At 38.7% G+C, this 11,431-nt stretch overlaps 1 long non-coding RNA gene across 1 annotated transcript in view; it reads right to left on the minus strand.

The window, feature by feature from the left end:
* Positions 1-391: 391 nt before the first annotated feature.
* Positions 392-11,431, minus strand: part of LOC122466063 — a 50,445-nt gene continuing 39,405 nt past the window's right edge. Inside the window, exons 3-4 of the long non-coding RNA XR_006291282.1 lie at positions 3,178-3,246; positions 392-1,868 (exon numbers count right to left, since the gene is read on the minus strand). This is a non-coding gene — a long non-coding RNA (uncharacterized LOC122466063). The remainder of the gene's footprint in view (positions 1,869-3,177; positions 3,247-11,431) is intronic.

Genomic DNA, 11,431 nt, shown 5'->3' on the forward strand with positions numbered 1-11,431 from the left:
TTTTTAAATTATATATCTCCACTAAGTCACAGTGTGATGTATGATGGGGTTTGCTGCTTTGACAGCCCTTCCTACATTAATGTTCCTTGCTTACTGGGACTGTGCCATATTCTGATTTAATACTCTTTGGCAGTGGTTAATATATGCATCTGCATTGTATATCATATTCTAAACTGTGGAAATCCACTGCCTGTTTTCTTAAAGTGAAAAAAAAAAACATTCTGAATAGACTCCATTCTAAATTTAAGGTAGTTCAACTATTTTAATCTTTTCTTTTGTATCCCAGAGCATCTTTACAAACCCAGGGAGGAGTAGAGTGTTGCTGTTCCCAGCCATGGCTTGTTCCTCCATTCAACCCGGCCTGGTCATGTCTCTGTATACAATGTCCCTATCACTCAACCAGTGGTCGGCCTCTAGGTCAGACTGACCTTGGTTATGTTTGCATTATTTTCTTTGGCACTCTATTATCTGTTTGTGTTCTGCAGTGACCTCACCATCTGAATCTTTTCGATAGCAGCAAATCCTGTATCTTGATTTCACATCCTATTCTCTTAATTTCAGAAAATGGAAGGTGTGACGTGGAATAATTTTAAGATAAATTAAGAACTCAAGTCCACTATCTCCATCTTTTGTGATGCCTTTTTCATTTAATGCCGCTGCTTCCAGACTAGAATAATACTGTACACTGTACACTGGTTTGGTATTTTTTCCACTTTGGTATCAAATGTAATATTTTTATCAGTCCATAATTTTATCAATTTCTATGCAGCATTTGTAGCTAAAGCACAGCTCCTTTTAATCACATCCTTGATGGAACTGTCAGCACAGATCAAATTTCATAGGTACACAAGATTCTACTTCTGATAATTCTTCACCACTGCTGCATTTGAACACTTTGTTGTCACTTTTCCAAGATGCAAGCTTTGTCTTCTAGGCAATTACTGAGAGTTCAAGTGAACTAGACGAATTTTCCAAGGTAGCAAAGAGCATCATTAATTCAAACCTCCGCCTTTTGTACCATGTCTGTATAAACGAAGGATTTTAAATTCTAGATCATCCAGCTTGTCTAACTTTTTAATGTCTGGTTTAGGAATATAATGAAGATCACTGGTGATTCCATGCCCCCTTGTCTTATACCAAATATTGATTTGAACCAGTTGCTTAATGTTCTACCAATTCTTTTGACATTACAGGAGTCTTTGTACACAACTTTTATAGTTGCAGTTATCCTCTCTGGAACACTATCTACTTTTACTAATTTGCATAAAGCTTCTCTCCAAACCAAATCAAAGTAAATGAAAACAGCAACATCTTTAGTCCTCCCACCCCACCCCCCACCATCAGATGTCAGTGCATGAATATCAGGTCGATGCAACTTGAGCCTGGTCTGAAGCTGCACGCACGGTTCCTCATCTACTTCTTCTAAAACTGGTCTTAATCTGTTGACAATTACTTTCATCATGATTGTTCCTTATACAGATAAGAAGTTTATCCCTCTAGTTATTCAGTTAGCAGGATCTCCTTTCTTCAGGATTGGCACAACTACCGCCTTCAGCCAGTCATCTTGCTCCCAACTTTCTTGTTTAATTTTTCTTAATGCTTTGATAGCACTTGTCTCGCCAACTTTTAGCAGCTCAGCCGTTATATTGTCTGTTCCTGCAGCTTTCCCATTTAAACAGCTTCATTGCTCTTTCTATTTCCTCTTCTGATGGTGGTTCAGTGCTGATATCCATTCTGCCTTGCAAGCTGTCCTGTTCATCTCGTATGACTAGACTGCTTGCATTTGGAGGATTCAGCACTCTCGAAATCCTCCTTTCATACTCCCAGCACCTCACCGCCTTGGCAGTCATCATCACTTCACCAGTAGGCTTTTAAAAAAAAACAAAAAACCCACACGACTTACATCATTTACCTGCTTGTGTTTTCATACAGCTTAACCTTTATATAATCAATCACTTTCATCTTTTGTTTTCTTGTTTTGTTGACAGGGGCGCCATTTCAGCTTTTTGGTAGAGGGGACAACCATAACCAAGATTCCAGGGGCTATAGTACTAACACAAATAAATTTAAAAAAACAACCAACTAACCACCATCACTATCCTGCAGGCTAACTACTTTAAACCTTGTGGTACTTCAACAATTTGGATGATGCACAGGAACAATATTTTATTGCACCCTAACTCAAAGATTGTTTCATAGTACCCCACAACTGCAGCACTTTCCATAGCAGCAGTTTTTGTATTCTTACTGCACAAATGATTGATTTAAATTCCAAATTTAGTAGGAATGTAATGACCCTCAGGTTTATATTAAAGAGGTCAAAATATAAAATAAAATCTTGTAGCAGTAAGATCAAAACTAAAAATGAAATAAGATGGATCATATTCTGTTCTCATTTACACATCCAGAATAATAATAACGTGGTCAATTTGGTTTTTGACCATCTGGTGAATTCCATTGTGCATGTCTGTGAGGAAACGAAAGTATCACCATTAATCAGACTGTGCATCTCACAGCAAGTTCTTAACCTTTCCCCTTTATTGTTTGCCATTCCGATACGATGTGGTCCAACACTATTCATTAGTTTAACATGTCCACTCCCAACCTTTGCATTAATATCTCCCATTATCAGGATCATATGATTGGGAATCTCATGTACAATGCTAGCCAACTATCTTCCTCTGCCTCTTCGCTGCTTTTATTGGTGTGGAAGAACAGATCACACTTCCGCATAGTTTATGTAGGCCGTAGTAAAAACTTTGCTATTACAATCCACTCAGACACCAGTTTCCACTGAAATAACTGTTCTCTTGTCCACTGCTGTAGCAATCTCATCTCTGCGTTTCACTTGTCCACAGGAATGTCCAAAGTTAAGTACAATTTCCAACTGTCAATTTGCCTACATCCAGCCAATGTGTTTCCCATATGTCAGCAAAGGAAACGTGTAACCTCCTTAAGTCCTTTTCTACCAGCTCAGTCTGGCCTGTACCAAATAAAGTCCTAACATCCCAGCTCACAATATGTGTAATATGTTTAGCAGTTACCAGAAATCCATGACCATGTCCATTTGTGAGGCTTGATTGACCTGGGTCAAAATCTGTATAAATCAGTGTGGCTTGCTGTACTATTTCTATAACAAGTAAGTGTTGGATGTAATGGCTAGTTAAACCAATTCACCTTATCCAGCTCATGGGAATGCTATGTCAGCCTGCTGGCCTTCTAGCAACAGGTGTCAGCAGTTCCACCCTAGAGAAAGAGGAGATTGATTAGGTTTACCCGCAACCAAGCATTTGCGCATAATAGGACTCCGTATCTTTATATATTATTTCTACCATCAGATTATGTCCCCCAGCTGCTTCCTTTCCACAACCACCACCATCCCCTTATCTTAGAGGGATTATTATTTATTTGTATTATCACACCACGGAGCCCCATTGGTAGACTTGTACCCCCTGCACTAGATGCTGTACAAACATAGAACAAAAAGATGCTCCCTCCCCCAGGTTCCAGTACCTTTTCACCACAATTTCCTGTGTACCAGTTAGTTGAAAGGAAATCTGAATTACACAAAACATTGCTTTCAGATGAGTGGTTAAGTGTATTAGGACTCAATACAAAGATACAAGCAGACCATGTGTTAGAGGAGACCAGCATTCATGGGTGCCAAAAAACAAGCAGTCAGAGCTGCTCAGAATTATGAAGGCAACTAATTAGTTGCAGTCTGATCATGCTCATGAGGAACAATATCAGTACGTGAAAAACAAGCTGGTGGAAAGCAGAAAGACACTACAAAATCTTGATCATTCAAAGAAATTAATACAACGGAAGGTACAATTGACAGCAGAAACCAGGTTTGCTGTGAAAAATATTGGGTAAAATCACAGACTAATTGAAGTAAGTGTCAAAGTTCCCATTGACTTCAGTGGTGCCAGGATTTCACCCATGATAATAAATATTTTTTTAAAAAACAAAACAATCAGGTGCATCTGTGTGTGCGCGTGCGCGAGAGAGAGAGTGAGAGAGAGTGCGAGTAAGTGTGCATGCGAACAAATTTCCTCAGGTACTAAATCTGGTATCTTGGGAAGGAATTTGCTGTGCAAATTGCTGCCAGGCATGCCAATTAGACCAAGTATATTTCTGCTTCTCAACATGATGTTAGAGAACTAAAAGCAGGAACTGAGTCACTCGTAGGGTTATTTCATATGCAAGCGAGCCCATTGGCAGTTTCTCTCCTTGAGATTGGAAGTCTCACAGAGAAAGTGCTGCAGAGGCTCCAGCAGATGTACTGAACTGTGCAGGCTGCTGCCACTAATTTTCTTTTTCAGTTATTTTGCTGAAGAAAGCACTGACTGTTCAGGAGTTTTATAACAAGTCAAGCTTGCTGACAATATTTATATTTTTTTCTTTCCTGAAAACAAGTCTGACTACACAAATCCTAGGTAAGAAACACTGAAAAGTGGGCACAAACATACAGCTGCGCTGCTATTAAGATTCCCCCACCTCCCAATTACTGTATTTAACAGTCTCCACTATTAAATTTCAGAACAAATCATGCCAGCTGGCAAGATTTTTCTTTTTACCTTTAAAACAAGCCTTACTGGAAAATTATAGAAAAGGGTGTATTGTAAGAGGATACATCTACATTCTGACCTGAAATAGCCCTGCTATTTCAGTCTCAGGCCTCTCCAGTGAGGTGATTTTGTAGTTAATTGGTAACCTCAAGTGTACATGTTTATGCTTCCTTCCCACAAAACCCATGCTATCGTCCTCCAATCCAGTTTAATGTTAGACTCCCAATCCAATCTTGACCCACTGGATTCCTCTAAACCAATGCCCTAGTGTTGTAATACTTTGTTTTGCCTGTGCTGATAGGCCTCATGCTTTGTTTACTCCTATACAGCAGCAGGTACAAAGAATGATTCTCACTTGTGGTGAGGTTTACTCCTATACAGATAGACATGAAAGTTGATGCAACACTGACGTCCTATTTTGAAAGCTTAGTTAGAACCTCAGTGTTTGTGGACCTTTTTCTGGCTATTTGAAGACACAAAATTTACTCTTAGGTTGAAAACTCTTTACTAGTTATATGATCAGTTTCTAAAAGAAGTGCAGTACTGCTGACCAGGAGCATTTCTACAAAAAGGTAAGTGCTTACACATTCAGATAAGCAGAGGTAACAAGTCAGTCTACAGAAATAACATCTGGTCACTCCCAATAAGTTTACAATTTTCACTACTATTCTCTCCTATCCCTACCTCTTACTCCATGGGAGTCTATCAGACTCGCTGTTGGGCTTTGCGTTGCTATTTAGTTCGTGTCATGATACTCTGGGCCTTGTTAGTAATGCACCCTAGACTGCATATTGGACCACTGACAGGAGTACTTGGATCACTTTCCGAGGACCCCTTTACACATCAATTTGGCTAACTAGTAATAACTTTAAAACACATCTCCCAATAATATATATTAACCCGTTCAACTAGAAAAGACTCAAAAATGGCTTTTATAGTTCTTGCTGAGTAAATTTTAAAAATAGGCTTTGAAAGCATAGCTTTAGAAAGAAGAACTCCATAAAAGCAGAGAAGAAAGTCAAAGGAAAAAAATCTCTCATATTTGCCAAATATTTTCACTGCCTGAGTACCAATGGACCATTAAGCTCGACATGGCAGCTGGAGGATTCAAAATGCAGTGGCTAAGAACTGAAGAGCTTCTGCGCTTCCCTCCTAGGAAAGGATTTTTCTGCTTGCAGAAGAGGCCCAAAGCCACACAATTAGATCTGGGTGAATAAAAAACCTGTCAAACATTTATTTGATCATTTGTAAATGTTTTCTTCTTCTGTAAAATTTCTTACAGTAGGTAAGAAAGTAACAGCCATGTGTGTACAACAAAACATTATAGCTGGACATGAAGCTGTGCAAAGTCAACCTCTTTAAACCAAGGATAACATGCCAAGTTCATACACCTTCATTTACAAAAAAAGATACCCAAAGCATTATGTAATACCACTGCAAATGTGTCATTTTCCCCATAAGAATCAGGCCAATATACTCTTGCATTTCTGTCTGCTCTGTTTATTTTAGTCACTAACACATACGTGCTTCTCTACCTTACCAACCAACAACGACATGCTTAGAACAAAATGGTGTCTAATGTCTGACAGATATCAGTAGTTTAACTGAAAACATTTGTATTTTGCTTTTGGAACTGTACAAAAATGTCATTAAAAAGTGATTATGAACCAAATTTACACAACCGTGCAGCCTCTCCCTGACACTCAGGGTCTCACATGGTAGGAAGCCCATTATTTCCAGTCATTACAACATTCAGCACTTAAGTCCATTAAGACAGAAATAGCAGATAAGCATAAAGTAAAGCTGACAAACTGTTTAATAATGTCTTGCAATCTTGGCCACATTTGAAAATCTACCAGAGAACCACAGGGAACTTTCCATCCTAGCAAAAGAGAAAAGGGAATTGCTTTAAGACTGAACTGGTGAAAGAGCAAATGGAGGTTTTGTATACAGCAGAAAAGGCAGATATGCTTTATTGCTACAGTAGTTTTATATTGCCATTATTAGTATCCAAAAAAATAAAGATGGGATAGTATACAAGAAAACTCCTGTTAATAATCATACACTAGTAAGTCAGTTTCTGCTAATCATGTCTTCAGATAGACAAGGTGGGTCAGGTATTATCTTTTATTGGACCAGTTTCTGTTGGTGACACTCACAGGCTTTCAAGATTGCAGATCTCTTCTTCAGGTTTGGAAATCATACTCTATCACAGCTAAATACAAGGTGAACAGAATGTTTAACATAAGTAGTTAAACACATTTAAAGGGACCATTCAAAGTGAAGTGGCTCATTAACCCCCTCTAGTCAAGGGGGAAAAGGGTTAATAGGTTATAGATTGTTGTAATAAACCATAAATTCAGTGTCTCTAATCAGTCCATGATTTTTAGTGTCGAGCAAAGTTATGAGTTTAAGCTCCCAGGCTCATCTTTTCAATGTGTTGTGCAGGTTTGCTTAGAGGACAAGGACTGATAGCTCAGATATAGAGTGATTGCTTTGTGAAAACTGTGCACCCACAGGTGACATGGTGTTTTTGTCTTGTGTTATTTTTCTGTGAGGGTTCATTCAAGAGCGTAGTGATTGTCTCGTTTCACCCACAGTTATTATGGTAGTTAGTGCACTGGAAAAGGTACACCATATGTTGTGATAGGCATGTGTAGAACCAGTGGATCTTGAAAGGTGTATTGCAGAGGTGTTGAACATTGAAACCATGGAGATATGTCTGCAGGTTTTGCACCTGCTGTTCTAGAAGGGTGTCCTGGTCTATGGAGACTTCTGTGAGGAGTTTGCTTCTGATGAGCTTCCCCACAGACGAGGACACACCAACTCAGAGGCACCAGACCCTTCCAGAACAACAGATGCAAGAAGAACTATCAGAAAATATTACGTTCCCTTAAGTAAAATGGTTATGACTCATGATTGACTCAAGTCAATCACTTGGTAAGACTGCAATTTTAATGTTCACAAAGAGAACAAAGATTATTTTGACATCGGAAGTCAATAAGCAGTCCATAGCAGTTATGGACTTCTTACATCAAGCTTTAGAAAGAGCTACTCAGGAAAAAAAAATTCACAAGTGTGTGTGATTTTTTTTATTATATATTTGATATATATTAGTTCTGGGAGAGTCCCAGAACTAATTCTTTATGAGTGAATGATAGAATGCCTTTTAGAAAAAAAAGATTTTAAAAATAATGGAGTGGTTGGTTTATGTTGATTCTGCATTCAACCAGGAATGCTTTTGAATGAATGTAAGCCACCACACTAATTTAGTATACTTCTGACTATTTTTGTGCAAGTAATGGATGTATTAATACATAAGCTATTTTTAAAATTAGGAATTTGTCTCTAAAGTTGACTACACGCCTCAGATATATGCTAGCCTGTGTGTATGTTTTTGATCCATACATCCGATGATTATTCACCAGCAGTCCGTATTAGTCATGGGAAAGCCTCACAAGACTTAGAGCTGATTCAGGTATCCAAGAGTTCAGATATTTATTAGAACATTTTCAGTCCCCAATCCAACTGAGATTCCCTACCTTCTTCACAAACTTCTTCCAGTGACCAGCTCTGCTTTTCCCTGTTATTCATGCAAACACCATCTTGCTCCTACATCAGTTTTTAATCTTACAAGCAGTAACTTTTCTGAAAAATAGTGCACTTTGGGATATAATTGCCAGGGAAGTACCACATCATATGCAAGAATGAATGGAGCCTTGGCAATAGTACCAGTAGAAAGGGAATCAGTTTCAATTATCCACTTACTCCAACTAGGAGAAGAAAAGTGGGCTTCTTGGCCACTCCCCCAACAACCTGGACTGGAGTGTGTTGCATAGTGATGGAATCTTCCATGTCAATTTAACAAACAGTTCTGAATGTTAAAAGATCAGTGAGGAGGATGAACACACACTCAGGTCAGCACTTATCCGGTCAGACTAGTTCACCCACTCTGAGTGCCTCTCTGCTTATGGTTATCTGATGAACTTGAAGCTCATGGATTCATCTGCTGAAGTGTATATTAGTAATATGGGCCATGTACATGATGCAGTTAGTCATAATGAAATGGCCAAGTTGAGAGAACTGCTAAGCACTGCAAGCCACAGCTAGCTCACATCCAACTCTTGGTGGGAGGAGTACAAAGACAGATTGTCATTATTGATTCATCTGCCTAACAGTTCACTTTTAGCACCAGGTATGCAGCATATTTTATATGAATTTAACCAGATTTAGAAAAAGGATTGTTTCTCCACCTAAACAGCTGCTTCTTGATTAATTTGTTTTCTTTCAGAAATTGGTCTGTCTTTCTTTGGGGGAGTTGGCAAACAAAAAACAAACTACAATAAAATGCTCTGTCATCCAAAGACTTTGCCAACTCCCCCAAAGAAAGACAGACCAATTTCTGTCTTAGCAGGGAAAATAGTTTACAAGACCAAACAATACAGTGCACCATCACCCAGCTCCCCTGCTGATGAGAACAGAGTGTCTCAAAAATAAGGAGCACCTTGTAAAGTTGGGCAAACCTGAGCTACTACAGCTATGTCAGAAAATATTTTTATGAAAGAAAAGAGCTCAGCAGGTAGAACTTTCTGTAAAGAAGAACTTCCTATAAAGAAAGTTGCCACTATGTGTCACTTTCTCCTTTTCTTTGGAGCAGCTCCACCTTATTTACATGTGAACAGACCTTGGTCTGATCCAGGAGGACAAACTGATCTGTTTTATTAATTTAGGTAGACTATATAGGGCCAAAGAGTCAATGGTGTTAACATGATACGGTTACTGTCCAACACTGAACCATTTCCCCCTATATATATATATATATATACACACACACACACACACAGTATTATACGAGAGACCTGCATTATACAAGGATGTATGTCTTTCTAAAACACTGGCCACTACACCCAAGACAAAATACAGCATGTGAGCTGGCTTATCATCTGATGTAATAATTGGGCCTGTAAATTTACCCTAATTATGAGCCTAACTGTGGGAAAATGAGAAAAAGTTTATTAAAAAGTGTCATAACAACCTTTATCAATAATTGTTGATGGGGAAAGGTGCAATAGGGATACAGACTATCAGTCTAAACAAAAAAGGTCTACTGATATAATTCAGGACTGTGTTACAATCATATCTGGTAAACAAGGGAAGTGCGGACTGGAAATCAATGGACCAAAATTGGTGTGCTGGAAGTTATCTTGTTCACCAGTGAGGCCTAACACAAGGACATACTATTCCACTCATCATTCTTTTTTGGAGTCCTTAAAAGTAAAGACTTTGCAGAAGCTAATACAACAATTGCTGACTGAAAGAAAGGGAAGGAGTGAGCTTCACCTTCATAACTGCTACTCCACCATCTTTTCTCAGAACCTGAGAACCACCATGATATCATTGGGGCTTGCAAGAAGTCCTGGGCATGACAAAAACACCATGTCTCTTTAGAATCTACCTTAGCCATCCGGGACTGTCTTTTGCAAAACTGCTGAGAGTTTTGACTGACTGAACAGGCAACTAAAAGCAATACGCTAAACAACCTGATGCAGGTACAAGTTTGCCAGGTCTCAGAGGGCTGATTATACTATGTGCTCTGTGTGTGTTTTTCCAGCAGTAAAATTGCAAGTGAAGTCAACACCAGAGACTGAAGCTGCATTATCTTCTCTGTTCTTTTCTTTCTGTCTTGTGTACGTTTGTCTTGTTTTGTCTGCTAGGAAGTGAGAATCAACAGCTGCCTCCCAACTTTCTTTTTCCCCATTATTACCATCTTTAATACCATATAAAAGATTGTCAAACAGTGGGTTTTTCCCTTATAAAAAGCTCTCTAAACTAAAGGAAAAGGACACAATGGATATTGTTAAAATGAAAACCTTAATGTTTTACCTTTCAAATGCTGTAGCCTTTTTAACTTTTGTATCTTGGTTTCTTTGCAAAGGTATTAAGCAGGCCTGGGTGTCTGTATACCAAACCCCAAAACCTTGTTTAAAACTGTTTATTCCTGACTCTACAAATCAATCGGCATATGCCCTGAAGCATGATGTTTAATGGCCTGTAACAGTGTGGTACAGTAGAACGTTGACCCATCCTGTTAGTAAGTGATGGAGCTCTGCAAGAGTGATTGATTGGATACTTAGACTCATTGTAGCAGGTGTGGCTTATTAACTCCATTTTTGACAGAAGGGAGATGAGGGTGGCTCTCTGGTCAGATGAACTAGGGCCTAGAGTAGAAATATCTCTTTAGGGTTGTGTGGAATAACCAGTTTTAGCACTTCATATTTTCAAAGATGTGAAAAGTATTTATATTATCTCAACTGAAAAGATCAGATCACTGAACTCTGTTTTCTCCTCTTCACCAGATCTTATCTAACAAGACTGACCCTGACTTCCAAGTTATAAAATATAGCCATAGTAATTTCTTAGAAATATTTAGTTCAGAAATCATAGTAAAAACTAGAGACTGATCAAGATTAAAATGGCTGCTCTATGTATGTACTCAAAAGATACCTTCCCAGCTAGCTAGCTCACTGAGTATTCAGCAAGTATTCAATACTCTACATTTTACCTCCACCCCAAAACACTCACAGTTTAGGAATGTGTGGGCATTGAATAGCAGTGTAGAGGTAGTTACAGGAAATCCCAGAAACATAGAAAATATAGGTATAGACCTTTCCTTCTGTTATCATTAAAGGAGACAGCCAGTAGCAAATGAAGGCTGGTTCAGGGTGCTAGTTGGGGGTCCATTCCCAGCTTTGTCACATACTTCCTATGTGACACCTTAGGCAAGTCACTTAAGCCTCTCTGGGCCTCTAGTTACCCCTCTGTAAGATGGAGATAATAATACTACTCTACCTCACAAATGT

This window comes from Chelonia mydas, chromosome 5 (assembly GCF_015237465.2).
Source record: "Chelonia mydas isolate rCheMyd1 chromosome 5, rCheMyd1.pri.v2, whole genome shotgun sequence".
NCBI classification, from domain to species: domain Eukaryota; kingdom Metazoa; phylum Chordata; order Testudines; family Cheloniidae; genus Chelonia; species Chelonia mydas.